We start from the raw sequence: 16,412 nt of genomic DNA on the forward strand, positions 1-16,412 counted from the left end.
GGGAGAACAGGTGAACTTCTGTCACCTACAGTCTGCTGTAGATATATAGAGCTCTGTAATGCCTTCAGGAAAGGTTTGTGGATGACCATGGATCTGGCAAAGGGTTTAAAAATATCTACAAATTGTTTGAAATAAATCCTTCCTTTGTAATAAAGATCATACAAGTGGTGTAGGTTTCAGCAGCTGCCAGTTTGTCAAGAGTTGTCAGAGTTGGAAACTAGATTTGCGGTGGAAACTGTCAAGACGTGTGGCTACACGAGAACCAACATATCTGATTTCACATATTTATCATGCTTTAATTCACAAACATACGTCCTTTTGTTTTGTTGTTATGTGTTCACATTACTTGGTATTTGTGTGAACTGGAACACACAAAATTACGCACATATTATTGTACAGATTTGTAAATCTTATTTTTCACTTGTATATCATATTGCACATATTTCTCTGTGTATTTCCTTCTGTGTTTCCGCCTTGCTGCCTCTTCCTGGTACCCCGTCATGCTGCCATTGAATCGAGCTGATACTTTGCTGCCCTATTTCAGCCACGGTTGTGATGAAGAAATGATCGCAGGCTTTTTTCATGTGTCAGTCAAATGGTGAAAAGCTTCTGGCTTGAAGGATTCCCTCCTGATGGGAAATTAAAGACGCTGGCCATGTGCTGAGAGATGCCACGTCGTGCCCTGAAACTGTCACAGGTTTGATCCTTGTTCGACACTTCATCCTGCCAGAGGGTCCTTGAGCAAAACACGCGGAACAGTCTAACATTTCTGGCTCCTCATCACATTTCTAACCCTCAAACTTTAGCAAACTGCCTTGACGGTTTGAAGCTGGCCCGCTGTTGTGTTTTTATTTCATGAATGAAACATGTTATTAAATTCTGTAGAAAAAAATGGTATTACTTTCTAAAGGCTTTATAACTAATGTTTCCATTAACAGCTGTCTGTAAATCATTTATAAGCTGTTGAGAAGAGGGTATGGGTATTCAAATTATGAATAATCTGTCTGGTTGGGATCTCTCTTTCTCCATAATGACACTTTGTCTTTTTAATTCTTTAGTTCATCAGATCCCACAAATTGACCTTCTGGAAAAGTGCTGCAGAGAAACTGGAGCAAAATACAATCATTAGGGACTTAATTTACCGTTTAGAAGCGAATAATTGAAGAGTATAAGATCATTTTATTTTACTGCCAGGGGAGGAAATGTGCTGTAAAATATGAATTAACCCATAATTAAGCCAACAATTGCAATATAAACCCTTTGTACACACATTTTTTTTTATATTTCAAATTAAAAATTTACGTTTTCATGCTGAACAAAAGTTGATGACCAATTGACATCAAATATTTGATTTTGATCCATGGTGTAAAAAAGGTAGTGGATAGTATAATAATGGTTGTCATCTTCACTCTTAACATGCTGAGAAGATTATTTCTGATGGTATTGTCATCATGGGAATGTCAGTTTTGCATCAATAGAGCAAAGTTTTGGACAGAATGACAGTTTGACCTGATTGTGTCACTTGAACAAAAGTGAAAAGGTCAACCAAAGGTAGAATTGGGGAACAGAGTATCCCGCGCTCAACAAAAGACCTACAAATTCTATCCCTAGTCTCAACTATTTTCATGATGATCCATCCATCCAACAGCTGGACTAACCAATCAGCTGACAAGGCCAGTCTTCAAACCACACCACTAAATATTTTCTAAAAAAAAAACCTTGTTCTGATAGCTCGGCCCTGTATGTGTACTCTGAGACTCCATGTGGGGTCCCAACCTTAACCATGAGACACTCTGCTGTCCCTCCTCTTTGATTCGTAAGCCATTCTTAACAAGAGCATTAGTTAAATGTGAGAAAAGTAACATACTCTGATTTCTCATTTAAATACCATCAGGAGACACTGAACTCCATGTTCGGTCTGTACGATAATTGTGATGATTTTCTATTAGTGGACTGGATTCATGATGTGAGGAGATATTTGCACACCTGATAAACATATAATTTAAGGAAAAATAATATTAAGCCGGTTTTTGCCAGTTATTCACTATTCTCCCATCAGCCCAAAAAGGCTGAAAATTGGTGACAGTGTAGTACAACCAATCAGCAAATCACCCCTGAACAGTTTCATCCTGAGCTCCTTTTAAACTGCTCTTCCTTAAAATTACATCAGTCCTGTCACGCCTGCATGAATAATTTGCACAGTGAATGATCAATCAGAGAAACTGAAAGACATGTGGATCTGCATAGAAAAAACAAATCAAAACAACTTAAAAACTTTGGAGCATTTTGACCCAAAACTAATTGCCTGCAGTTGTCATCTAGAAGTGAATGTAATTTCTAAGCTGTATGATTCATCAGAGTCCTCATACCTGATAGTAAAAATGTCAATTATAGTATGAGATTATAAAGTGTGGGAAAACAAAGTTATGGCCCCTTACAGTGTGTCACCAAGAAAAGTGTGATTTTACCCTTTGAACCTAATGAGCAACCCGGAATCACAGCGAAGCGTGAAATAGATACGCTGGTCCACTATAGCAGAACGTGAAACAGCCACGCTTTGGCCTGTCGAGGCGTGACAGTTACACGTTTTCCTGTAGCAGACTAAAATTATACCCACTGAATGCGTACAGCCAAGTGATTTACAGGAAAATGAAACTTATAGCTAAAACAACATGGTTGGGGTTAGGAAATGAAAAGAACTCAACAAAAACTTTGTCACTGTGAAGGAAACTGTTGTTCGGGCCTGACATACTTTGAGGCTCCTCTGATTCCCTGAATGTGGGGCAAAGGTCCCATAAAGGACACCCCGACCTCATGAATAACTGTCCTCCTGTCTATCTGTTAGGCAGTATCAAGCCAACGACTCAGTCTTGTCCTTATCGGAACCAATGTGCTCCTTATAGTCGAGCCTTTTGTGAGAGGTTTATCAACCGGGCACCGGCACATGTTGTGGCATCTCTCCTCCATCCAGCTGCTGCGTTGTCACCCACAACGTTCTCCTCGGCCTTCTTCACCTCATCTCCACGATTTCCATCACAAACTGGCGTCATGAACAGGATCCCAATACAACAACGACTGCTAAGTGCAAAGATATTTCTATACTGCCTTACCATGTCATTGTTTGATGAGATACAAACAAATCTGAATTGGATTGCACATTTTTACAGACCAAACAATCTGGAAAATCAAAATGGTAAAAGTTGCAAAAAAAACAACCTGGAAATCTAAAGGTGAAAAAGATAATAATAATAATATATAAATAATTGGTCACATAACAGTCTTTTGAAGCTGGGAATTAAAGTATACTCTGAAAACGAAGTAGATTAAGTACAGTTGGTGTCAGTGGGAGCTTGGAGTTCATGGTGGGGGGTGGGGGGGGCACCTTTCTGAGTTGTGCTCTGACACATGCAAGACCCAACAGGGAGGTGCACTCTTTGGGGAGACGTCCTGCGTGTGTCCAGAGGGGTGGATGTCCTAAAACAGAAGGACATCTGTAAAATGTCTGGGTAGAGAGCCTAAAAAGAGAAACATGTTTGACTAGAGAGACGGAGAGTCTGGTCGAGCATAAAGAGAAACATTACCACAACTATGCAGAATACCTTTTGGTAATTTTGCATCAGTTAGTAATAATTGACAGTACTGACACCATGCTTAAAATTACATGGACTGTTTGACAAATAAGAGGAGACCTGGTGATTGCAGCTCTGTTTACAGGTACTGTGTGTGTGAATGTGTATTAGTCCTATTGTATATTAATCTCTGTGTTGACTACTCATGTATTCATGTATGGATGTGTTCATGTTTTGCAAACATGGGAGCAGATCAGTCAAAGTTAGAGGATAGAAGCACACCATTAACCACATGAAATGAAAATAACAATCCCATCAATAATTCGAGAACTAATTCAAAAGCAAGAAAAGTAAATGTCCCGTATGAAATGATGTTTTCTGCCCACTCACCAGCAGGAGCGTTAGGCAGACAGAGAAAGTGCTACGATGTGATCCTGGATTTGAATGGCATCGTCCTGCATGGCAGTCTGTGACCAATGCCACCAAGACCTCTGATGGGAGTTTCATGCTTTCAAAACATGTAACTTTCACGCGGCGACAGGCCAGGCGTGGCTATGTCACGTTTTGCTGTAGTGGACCGGTGTGTCTTTTTCACGCTTTGCCGTGATACTGAGTTTCTATGAGGCCTTTAATTTGAAACAGTGATTATAAAAAACAACCAACTGTTTGGATACGGTTGTGCATTAAAAAAAGAGGTACTTTTGTTGAAAATGAAAAGCATGCCATGAAATGACTTCATTGCTGTGAAGATGTACATACATGCTGAATTTAGCAAGAGAGCAGATGTACAGTGGTGTGAAAAAGTGTTTGCCCCCTCCTGTTAAAACATAACTTAACTGTGGTTTATCACACCTGAGTTCAATTTCTCGAGCCACACCCAGGCCTGATTACTGACACACCTGTTCTCAATCAAGAAATCACTTCAATAGGACCTGCCTGACAAAGTGAAGGAGACCAGAAGATCCTCAGAAGATAGACATCATGCCGAGATCCAAAGACATTCAGGAACAAATGAGAAAGAAAGTAATTGAGATCTATCAGTCTGGAAAAGGTTCTGAAGCCATTTCTAAAGCTTTGGGACTCCAGAGAACCACAGTGAGAACCATTATCCACAAATGGAGAAAACACGGAACAGTGGTGAACCTTCCCAGGAGCGGCCGGCCAACCAAAATTACCCCAAGAGAGCAGAGACGACTCATCCGAGGTCACAAAAGACCCCACGACAACATCCAAAGAACTGCAGGCCTCACTTGCCTCAGTTAAGGTCGGTGTTCATGACTCCACCAGAAGAAAGAGACTCGGCAGAAATGGCTGCATGGCAGAGTTCCAAGACCAAAACCACCGCTGAGCAAAAAGAACATTAAGGCTCGTCTCATTTTTGCCAGAAAACATCTTGATGATCCTCAAGACTTTTGGGAAAATACTCTGTGGACTGACGAGACCAAAGTTGAACTTTTTGGAAGGTGTGTGTCCCGTTACATCTGGCGTAAAAGTAACACCGCATTTCAGAACAAGAACCTCATACCAACAGTAAAATATGGTGGTGGTAGTGTGATGGTCTGGGGCTGTTTTACTGCTTCAGGACCTGGAAGACTTGCTGTGATAAATGGAACCATGAATTCTACCGTCTACCAAAACATCCTGAAGGAGAACGTCCGGCCGTCTGTTCGTGACCTCAAGCTGAAGCCAACTTGGGTTCTGCAGCAGGACGATGATCCAAAACACACCAGCAAGTCCACCTCTGAATGGATGAAGAGAAACAAAATGAAGACTTTGGAGTGGCCTCGTCAAAGTCCTGACCTGAATCCTATTGAGATGCTGTGGCATGACCTTAAAAAGGAGGTTGGTGCTGGAAAACCCTCCAATGTGGCTGAATTACAACAACAACTCTGTAAAGATGAGTCGGCCAACATTCCTCCACAGCTGGAAAAGACTCATTGCAAGTTATCACAAACGCTTGATTGCAGTTGTTGCTGCTAAGGGTGGTCCAACCAGTTATTAGGTTTAGGGGGAAACACTTTTTCACACAGGGCCATGTGGGTTTGGATTGTTTTTCTCCCTTAATAATAAAAACATTCATTTAAAAACTGCATTTTGTGTTTACTTGTGTTATCTTTGAATAATATTTAAATTTGTTTGATGATCTGAAACATTTAAGTGTGACAGACATGCAAAAAAATAAGAAATCAGGAAGGAGGCAAACACTTTTTCACACCACTGTACATGTAGAAAGTGTTGTAATGAAAGCGGAGGTGTATAATTTGCTTCAACTAAAATCAGAGAGAAGAAAAATCATTTTACGTGAAGAATGCAGTACACAAGTTTTCTTTCTTTTGCTGCTTCCTCAGTAGAACAAAACATTTGACTGTCTTCTTCTCAGCTGCTCTCAACACATGCAAGTATTTTTGAGTGTGTATGTGTGCGTTTCCCAGACCAGGTGTGTAATTGGATCGCTGTCACAGTGGGAGTTACAATGTGATCAGATTCACTCCAGTTGGTTTTTTGTCAGCACACAAACACACAAGCCTTTATTGACACATGAACACGAATGCTGAGAAAATGTTCACAGCAAACTGAAATACTGTAATAGTGCTCCGTGTGTCTGTGTGTGTGTTTCATAGACAAACTGTCATTTGACAGTTAAGCCTGTGCAGGCAGCTCGCACAAACAGACACAAACAAACAATAGGTGTAGTCACGACGGAGCTGACAAGGTCAGTGACAAGTGACAAGTCAAATCTCTCTCTCTCTGCCTTTCCCTCCTCTTCCTCTTCCTCCTCCTCCTCCTCCTCCTCTCTGTTGGATTCCCTCCTGTCTGATAAAATCGGACTCTGCTTAGTGTGAGTAGACTCCACTGTGGCTTTCACGAGAGGTACAGAAGAAGAGAAAGGTATTTTGACTTTGAAAAACACAACAAAAAAAGTAGAAATAGGTATTTTCAGCTTCTGGCTGAATTAAATTGTTCCCCGCTGACTGAAACCAGAAAAGTCTGTCTGTTCTGACCCAACTCTTTGTTTGGTATAGAATCTAGGTGCTGATGTCCCGTTACCGCTGCACTTCAAGATCTCAGGCGGGTGGATGACTCATAGTTTTCCTGGGGAGAAAGCACCACTGATGTTGCTTTTTCTGTCGTACAATTATGTAACTTGTCATTTGATTTGTGGAAAATCCACAAATTATGTGATGATAAAAATTCGAATTGTGGTTCAAGTTGAATTATTGTAGCTCTATCCCTGGCTGAATTAACCTGGAGCTCCTGGGCAAAGGTTTTACGTGGCCCGACCTACCAATTGCTACGAAGATCCCATTTAGTCCTATAACCTGTTGCGAGCTCCATTTCCCTCCGTAAACACGGGCCTGGTACCCTGCGTAGGGAATTGTTTGCAGTCCTTCCATCCTACTGGGCGAAGACCTCGGGTTTATTTAACCAATCAGCATGCGCTGAAACCGGCTGATACTCTGCCACCGCTTTAACGGACACCAGCAGCTTGACGAGGTGCAGTGTTTAAAACATTGACAATTAGCCAGATCCTCAAATGTGAAGTCATGGCTGGAAGTAAAACCAATTGTTACCCAGCCTTTCCTTCCGTACGTTGACCATTAGCTTTGATTAGCGACAAGAAAAATGAGATGATGGATTGTAGAAGCATGTCCAGACTTCTCTTCATGGAGATTGTGCCTGGAACTACTGCTCCTTCCTTGTGATATCGATGCATCTCCAACTGGGAAGGTGGCATACTCTGGAAAGACTGTATGTTGGATCTTGGCTGGAGATAGCTTTGCTTCCCAGGCAGAATGTGATAAAGTGGTTTGGAAGAAGGACTTCTCTCTTACTGTGATTGGTTTGGTGCACATTGTGGTGAAAACACTGTAAAAGTGGAACAGAAGAGAGATGACGGTGTTCCTACATCACGGTTCAAGCTTAATATTTAGGAAGGCGGTTTGAGTACAACTGTTGTTCCTTTTGAAATGTGTTCTGGGGTTCTGACTGGGATTTGTTCCTCCTGACAGCTTCCAGGCACATAAACTTGAAAGAGACTTTTGTGCCGACCCAGAGCACATGGGAGTGATTTTACATCCCATCTGGTCTGGGAGAGACTGGGGACTCCCGGGAGAAGCTGGAGGACATGAGCCAGAAAAGAGACTTCAGCTACAGTTTTGATCCTTTGTCTGTGACTGTGACTCCGACCCAGAGAAGAAGTTTGCCCATTCACATTAGTTTTAAGATTTTCTTTGCTAACAGGATTTGTTTAATAACACCAATTCAATTTGGTGAATGGACTAACCGTTAGCCAAGAAGCAGTTGGATTTTGGTGGTAACCCTGATCTGGAAACAACAAAAATAATTCACCTAAAATTTGATGTGTGGCAATGGATGAGTTTTTTGGGGGGATATTTTGGCTAAGCAGCAGTTCATGTTTTTCAATATTTAAGTTCATAATAGAGTATTTCATATGGATCATTTATTATGATGTCAAGGATGAATTACATTCTGTAAACGGAAATTCTGAAAATGAATCGGACACAGAGAAACAATTTAATAGCAATAGCTCACTGGTGTTTATACTGTTAAAGAAGCTTCCCTATTAAACTGATAGATGCAGTAGTCTGAACACTGTTGGCTGTGTGAGAGAGAGAGAGTGTGTGTGTGTGTGTGTGTGTGTGTGTGTGTGTGTGTGTGTGTGTGTGTGTGTGTGTGTGTGTGTGTGTGTGTGTGTGTGTGTGTGTGTGTGTGTGTGTGTGTGTGTGTGTGTGTGTGTGTGAATGTATCATAAACGGAGAGCGAGCAGCGTCTGGTTACTTGGCATCGTAAATGTTGTAATTATAAAAGCAATTTCCCTCCGAGTCAGAGGGGGAGAGAAAGATAGTGGCACCAGAGGTGGAGGGGTGAGAGACTGGAGAGGAAGAGGTGTGTGTAGCGGGAAATAGTGAAATATACATTTTATTTTTTGAGTATCTTCCTGTGAGTTGAGTCCTGAAATATTATGTAAAATGTACTTATTTGCGTATTTTCCATTAACGTGTCTATTGCTACTCTATGTTGTGCTAAGTTAGTTTTCACTCCAGCTCCATTGTAGAGATTCACAAAAATGAGAAGTCACATCACGCGGTGTGCAAATAATGTGTATGATAGTGATTAGCATGAGCTCCCTGCAGTTTTCAAAAATCATTATTTTAACATGAATCATTTTAAACTTTTGCTTTCATGTCTGACCAAAATTAAACACAGACATTAGGCGATTGAAATGAGCATTTTTCGAATTGCTTTGGGGACAACTTTCCAACTGACCTAATTGCCCTTCATCAGGTCCGATTCATGCACACATGAATTTGTTAACATGTGCAGTTGTGGATTGTTTTCCATTCACTGTGTTGATGCTGGAGAGGTCACAGCAAACAAGATGTCCAGCAGATAAAATGACTTCTTGTAGCACCTTCTACTTACTATACTGAGAGCGACCTGTCTTGGTCTTTATTCTTCCAGTTGATTTTGGGATGGTAAAACACCTCCAGGACAGCAAAGCTATTTAAAATAATCAATAATAATATTCAAAACCAGAGTCATTTGTTTTCGTTCCACAGCTGGGATCACTCTCATCCATTGCCACCCAGTATCACAGCACAGTGTGTAATAGACACACCTTTTCACTATTGTAAAATGTGTTAGTGTCACATACACAAAGGCAGGTGTAGCTACAGCATGTTTTGTGTTGTGTATACGGGCACACATCGCTTCATCAACTTGCATGATGCCACCTGTCCAGTTGGTTTGAGCTCTTCTTCTGCTGCCGTGTGTTTCAGGCTCTTTTGTGCAACTTATTGCTTCTCTGAATCTTTTCAGTGGAGAAGCAGAGTACAAGATTAGCGTGACCCAGACGAACACAGCCATTGGTTTTACAATTTGATCCTCCTCAGTAATTACTAGGAAAATGTTTTAATTTGGTTGTTACATTTAATTAGCTTTATTTTATCTTTAATTATTTGATAGGACTGTGTTGATGATAAAACAAACCAAACAGCAAATCTAAAGGAAGAGACACAAAGACAAAACACAAATTGGGGCTAAAAAAAACAGAGATACTGTTATGAGAAGGAAACGTAACACATTATGGTATATCATGGTAGCTGGCATATGACCCACTGATTTACATTTCTGATGTCACACAATTCACTGAGAAATTAATCTAAATAATAATTGATCAAATATGACATACTCTTTGCTAAAGAAGGTGTATAAGACCAGGTGGGATGTCAGAATGTCAGAATCCTCTCAGCCTGTGTAAAGTAGAGGTGTGACAGATTTGAGTTATACCCGGATAGTTTTTGTAAAGCTGGTGCAAAATTGAATTGAATGACCCTATACCTTAAATTTAGTGCAAGAGCAAATCTCTACACTCCACAGTCATTCAGCCTCACTCCCTCATCTCTCTCCCATTGCATCCTAGATCTGTCACGCTTAGACTCGGTGGATCTTTGCTCACTGGATGGGAAACTGTGACTTTTGCACTTTTGCAGTCCCTAACTGCAACCAGCACCTGCTTTCATTTAGAAATATACAATGATTTTGTTTGTCCCCATCTTCTAAACAGCAGCACAACCCACTTTGTCACTCAGTAACTATGAATAAGATATGATTTGAAGAGGCAGGTGTGTATTGTTAAACCCTGTTAGTCAAAATCTGTGAGCGCTTGTTCACATTCTGAAGTGCACAGAATCTGACAGAACAGCTGGAGGACGCAGTGGATTTAAAACTGAGCCCTCCGAATGGGGATTTTGTGTCTAAACCTTGTTCTGAGTTTACAAATCTGTCCTTGAATGCGCGCAAATCTTGACTTGCAGATTAATTCGTTTTCTCATTAACAAAGTCCCATGAATCTCCAACCTCTAACGAGAATGTGGAAAGAAGCAGTAACTCGCTGTGTTTCCACATCGCCAGTGTGTCTGCTGCAGTGTTGTACTACCAACCCTGTCTTTCTACATTGATCGTCTCTTGGATAATGGCCATCAGCAATCAAACATTTGATCATTTTTTTTAATAATAATTTATTTTGGATTTTTGACAGGAAAGGGGTTAAGCATGTAAAATAATAGGAAGGGCTCTGGAATCCAGTTCTGCAGGTTCTCCAAGAATGGGCTTACATAGAAATATTTAATTTACAATATCAACCTTGGTTTACACGTATACGCACCAAACTTTCCTTTGGGACAGAAGCAAGACTAAAATAGAAGGGGGAGGGAGGGTGGGGATAACTAGATCTTCGGTAACACGGTGAAATAAGTGCAGTCGGCACAAGCAGGAATAACATCTATTTATAGCCTGTCTATATTTGCCAATTTATAAATACACTCTGGTAAAGACATGGTTTGCTAGAGCAGTATCATAGTTATGTCTTTTGGGTGGCATTACATGATTAAAGAAGAAGAGGGAGGAAGTGGACAACTGGGCTTCAGTAGAAAAAAAAAGGAAGAAAGAAAGAAAACCTTACTGTTTGCATGAACAAACTTTATAAATGCTATGGATTAGGTAGGTCATATGTCTCTTTGCAATTTTCTTTCTTCACAATAAGTAAGGTGTCATTCATCGTTGATGGGAGGTCTAACAGGTGAAGAGTAACCAAGCAGTCACATGATTTTTGTTTACCCTCGTTCAGAGCGAGACACAGATACAAATACAAAGAGAGTGAGAGAGAGCAGTGTTTAAATACTGCCCTTCACCTGTTGAAATATTGACATTATAGCCTACATTTGGATTCTGTTATTATACCCAGTTTCCACATATATTTTCAAAAATTATAACAAAAAAAATTATGTTTATACTTTTTTCCTGTCAGATACATTCAGATATGGCCAAAACATAAAACATATAGTGAAGGTGTGATTTTCATGTACTGTTGTTGGTATGATGTAAAGACCACTAAAACTCTGGATGATGCACCGCCACAGCGAGGCGAGAGCTGCGTCTCCAACAGACTCCAACCCGTCGGCGTGAACATAAAAACAAAGGCGTTCTACGACCGTCACGCAACACAGCTTCACTGAGCTGTTGATGTCGCGAGGAAACTTGACTGTCATATGGCACAGCACAGACAAGCAGCCAGACTGAACAACCGTGTATGACAGAGTGTGTGTGTGTGTGTGTGTGTGTGTGTGTGTGTGTGTGTGTGTGTGTGTGTGTGTGTGTGTGTGTGTGTGTGTGTGTGTGTGTGTGTGTGTGTGTGTGTGTGTGTGTGAGACCGATGCATGAGGAAAAATGCTTTTTTTCCAGTGATTTCTCTTTTCAGGACGTCACAAACCCCACATTTTATTATGAAAGGAAGCATTTCTTTTAGAACATACACACATACACAACATCAAAAACACAACATCCCACAAGCTCACAGATACACACACATTTTAAGCTCACATGCAGGCACACGCCTACATGCAGAGAACAGGCGCACAATGTCGTACACACCTACACATTACATGCCAGTTACCGGAGCTGAACAATGTGCTATTTAAGCTGTCAAGACATCACTCACAGCAGCCGGTCAATTATTTGTGCCCACAGCGTGATGTAAAAGGCCCCCGCATCCCCGTCCACACTCCTCACATCTTACTTTTGGATGTTTAATGTGCCTGTTTTTTAATTAAACTGTCAGGATTTGAACAGCCCTCAAAGACCAACATTCCTTGAAAATTATTTTTCACATACGTGGCTATAAAAAAAAGTTCAGTTTGAGCAAGTATAGATGAAAAAATGTAGAGTGGTGCATTTTAGACATTTGATGTCATATTTAAGAATAAGAATAAGATAAGACTTTATTAATCCCACTGGGGAAATTTAGTTGTCACAACAGCTTAAAAATACGGGTATGAACAGATAAGAAAAAATGACGAATATGACTACAATAAAAAAAGAAAGAGAAAGAATTTAAAAAGGACAAAAATGTATAAATACACACATACAAGCAAGCTATATACACAACACACATATGACCTTTAAAAGGAGGTAGAGAGCTTTTATATTTTGAAGGTGAGAGAGCGTCTCTATGCAATAATAAAACTCAGGGTGGTAGAGTTTGCAACGTGTAGTCTTTTTAATTTAACCTTGCAATGCAGAACCTTTGCTTCCCTCCTACCAGAGAGGATAATTACAGAAATACTATCAACACGTGCTTTTATCACAGGCTTCCCTGTAGTGTACTCCGTCTACTACTGCAGCTGTAAAATGGCAGATACATTGTTGTGGACCATTGTAATCCCCGCAAAATGAGCTTTGAACGTTTCAAAAGTCTGGAAGAGCCATAGAATGTAATTATTTTATCCCCATTGAAGTTAGCACAGGGCTAAACCGGAAGTTGGCCAGCTCAGCAGGTGGTTCATTCACCCAGCCAACGTAGGAATCCACCAGACAACAGATGTTAAAACTCCAAATACTGTGAAATACAGGGAGATTTACATGGCGGTGATTCAATCCCCATTGAATGTAAGATATGTTTATGTACACGTAACACTACTACACGGTTAAAATATAAAATTTGTTCTTGATGTGAAATTTTAAACTAGATTACGACCCTACAGGTATGCCAGTCGTTGCCCACCAGTCAATAAAAGGCAACCACAAAAGTTAATTCAACAAGGATTATTAAGGAGTTTTAAACAGTTTAATGGTGCTTAAAATGAAATTACACTGTAATAAAAATGTATATAAAATGAGTCTATAATGTATTTTCTGTCCCAGCCTGTAATACACAACTCAACACTGTAAAGAGGTGTAAGACAGCTGCAGAAGACAGCATGCATGCATCATTGATTAAGTAGCAAATAAGGAAAAATGGGAGTGAATTTTTGCAATTTTAGATTGACATTTTTTTTTTGTGGTAACAAAAAACACAGGAATAGGAGAACCAGTCTATCTGAGGTTCTGAATTAGGCCTCATTTTTAGGGGCACTGAGATAGAGTAGCTCTTACAGCACAGTGCAGACACCATGTTTTGTGTTTGGACACACAGACACAAGCCTGATCCTCAGGCACAGATAACAGAGGTTTTATCCTCTCACCACTCCCCTGGCTCTTCTCTTCGCTCATTACACTTCTTTCCTCACTTCATCATCAGCTCACCTTTTTCTTCTGTCCTCACACTTACTCTTCTTACATTCCCCATTTCCTCACCTTACAGCTCCTCTTTCCTCCATGTTCTTAAACACTACTGGGGGAACCAACTTCCAGGGACAAAACTTTTCATGACATTTTAACTCATGTATCCTACGGAGCCTGCTCAGTTTTAATTAGGCGGGGACTCCAACAAACATATGGAGGCGCAAAGCAATTTACACCACACTGACAGTCTGCTCAGGAAGCCACATGGTGCAATGCCACACAAACTGGGCTCTTTAAAATGAGGAGACACAAAGAGGAAGAAACCTGGAAGGTTTTGTAAAAGCAAGCGGGATAAAGAAGAAAACAAAAACTGTAGTTGTGATAGTGAACCCTTTCAGGGAGATTCACAGACATCGTCCCCTGAAACAGATATACAATCTTAACACCTAATTAAAACATTCTGGTGTGATAGAATAGAAAGAGGTTATTTTCTTTAATTAGTTGTTTTGAAAACTAAACCTGCTGCAAGAAGTGTAAAAGTTCACAAGATGAGAGTGGCATCAACCCTGCCTCACGCTCAACGTGTAAAGCAGATGTGTACAAATTGTGGACGATATGTTCACTGTTCTGATCTGAAGCTGTTAGCCTCGCGTCCGTGATGCACGTCAGACGGCCTGATGAGATGTTGAGGCTGCACGCAAATCCAATTTGTTTCTTAAATAGGATTTTCAGGACAGACTGTCCGCACTGTTTTTTACAAGTGAGCAGATTGGATTTGGTATGTCCAGACACCCACAACATATTTGCATGGGTTGCTGTGGCAACGACGTATGCTATGCTACGCTGCTGGTGTCGTGGCTTTCCAAAAGGGAAGCAAAGTGCAAAGTTTCAGGATCTGTCCACGGATTTATTGTTGTTGTCCTCCAGAGTGCCAAAATGTACACGCTCTGATGTCACTCTGCTAGTGGGAGCATAGATTCTGCTCATTCTAAAACATAACGCCAAGTCATCATAAGCATAAGTGATCTTAGGGCATTTTGGGGAAAGCCAACAATCCAACAATGCATAGCTATCGGGGGAGAAAGAAAGCTCTGACAGAACTAGACTCGGAGGTGGGCGGCCATCTGCCTTGAATGGTTGGGGTGAGAGACAGCAGAGAGGAACAACCAACACTCAACACTGGGCTGGTTCATTGGGCCCGTGGCCACAGATCAGAAACATGCATAGCTGCCTAGAGAGACTTAGAGAGACAGGAAAAAGCACAAACTATGAGAGGGAGAAGTTTATGAAATGTAAAAGTGGCACCAAATACATGAGAAGTGAAAGAGCAAGTAGATAAGAGGTGCTCAGTGCATCATGGGATGTAACCCAGCAGCCTTGGCCTACAGCAGCATTACCATGGAGTCAGCATTTCAGCTTGAACAAAAAGCTTTATTAAAAAGGAATGTTTAGGCCTAATCTTTTAAAGTATAGAGAGTTTCTGCCTCCTGGACCCAAACTGGGAGCTGGTTCCACATTAGAGGAGCCTGAAAGCTGAAGGCTTTGCTTCCCATCCTACTTTAGAAAACTCCAGGAACCACAAGTAATCCTGTGCTCCGAGACTGAAGCATATTGTTGGGATGATGAGGTATTAAGAGCAGGTGTGTAGTAGTATTCGTTGAAGTACCTGACTGCACCTGTGACGTGCGTGAACACATTTCTCTGGCTGTCACCACTGTTGTGGACAGTTTACAAACAATCCTCAATGTATATTTTCATCATTTTCATTTGATTTAATCCAAGTTAAGTCAATAGTGTAATCATAGTATTTTCAACAGGCTTGAACCATGTGTATAAAAACCTGTTCAGTAAACGTAGGATATTTAATGAACAGCTTTTAATTTGAGACAAATACAGGAAGTGCTTAGTTTATATTAGTAGTGTAATGCAGTAACTGTAACAGCGCAAACAGGAGCGGATCAGACGAGGCTTCAAAGTGACGAGTCAATCAGCACACCTTAAATGTCAACATGAACATTTTGAACACTCAATTTGTTCTTATCGGCTTTTATTTGTCTTTAGCATTGATTGAATCTTCAAGTAGTTAGAATATGTAAATGGCCTCAAGAAAACACATTATTCCTTCAATTGGAGCATCACTCCGTTGCGCCAGCAGCGCTACACATATGACTGAAGTTTGAAAGATGTGATGAAGCTTGGTCACGAAGGGCTTTGAATGTAAGGGAGCTAATATGGAGAAAATATGATCTCTCTTAGTGAATGGCTGTTTCTTGCATGTCTCTAGGGGGCAGCAGAGGCTCGGAACAACCTGACAATTAGCTGGGTTCCCCACTAATTGTTAGGTTGGTCGCTCAATCCCCAGGTCCCTCTGTCCACATGCCAAAGTGTCCTTGGGCAATACACTGAACTCCATGTTGCTCCCAATGGCAGACGAGCACCTTGCATGGCAGCTCTGTCACTATTGTGTGAATGTGTGCGTGAAAAGGAGGCAAATTGTAAAGCGCTTTGAGACCGTTAAGGTGAAATAGCACGATATAAGAGAAGACACCGTTTACCATTTGAATCCTGAGAGTACTCTTGCTGCAGCATTTTCAGACAGTGACTGGGAGATGACGGAATTACAATAGTCCAGCCTTGAGGTAACAAATACATGGTCTAGTTTGTAATCATTGCTGGGAGACAGGATGTTCCAAGATTCAACCATATTGCAAAGGTGAAAGAAGGCAGTCCTGGAGACTTGCTTTATGTGTGAGTTAAAGG

At 40.9% G+C, this 16,412-nt stretch overlaps 1 protein-coding gene across 3 annotated transcripts in view; it reads left to right on the forward strand.

The window, feature by feature from the left end:
- LOC138627514 (junction plakoglobin-like) overlaps positions 1–16,412 on the forward strand; it is a 112,265-nt gene that overhangs the window by 47,353 nt on the left and 48,500 nt on the right. The window lies entirely within an intron of this gene.

The sequence above is a fragment of the Brachyistius frenatus genome, unplaced genomic scaffold (assembly GCF_029030835.1).
Source record: "Brachyistius frenatus isolate BFR_SWC_R1_liver_20210118 unplaced genomic scaffold, ASM2903083v1 Contig_87, whole genome shotgun sequence".
NCBI lineage: Eukaryota > Metazoa > Chordata > Actinopteri > Embiotocidae > Brachyistius > Brachyistius frenatus.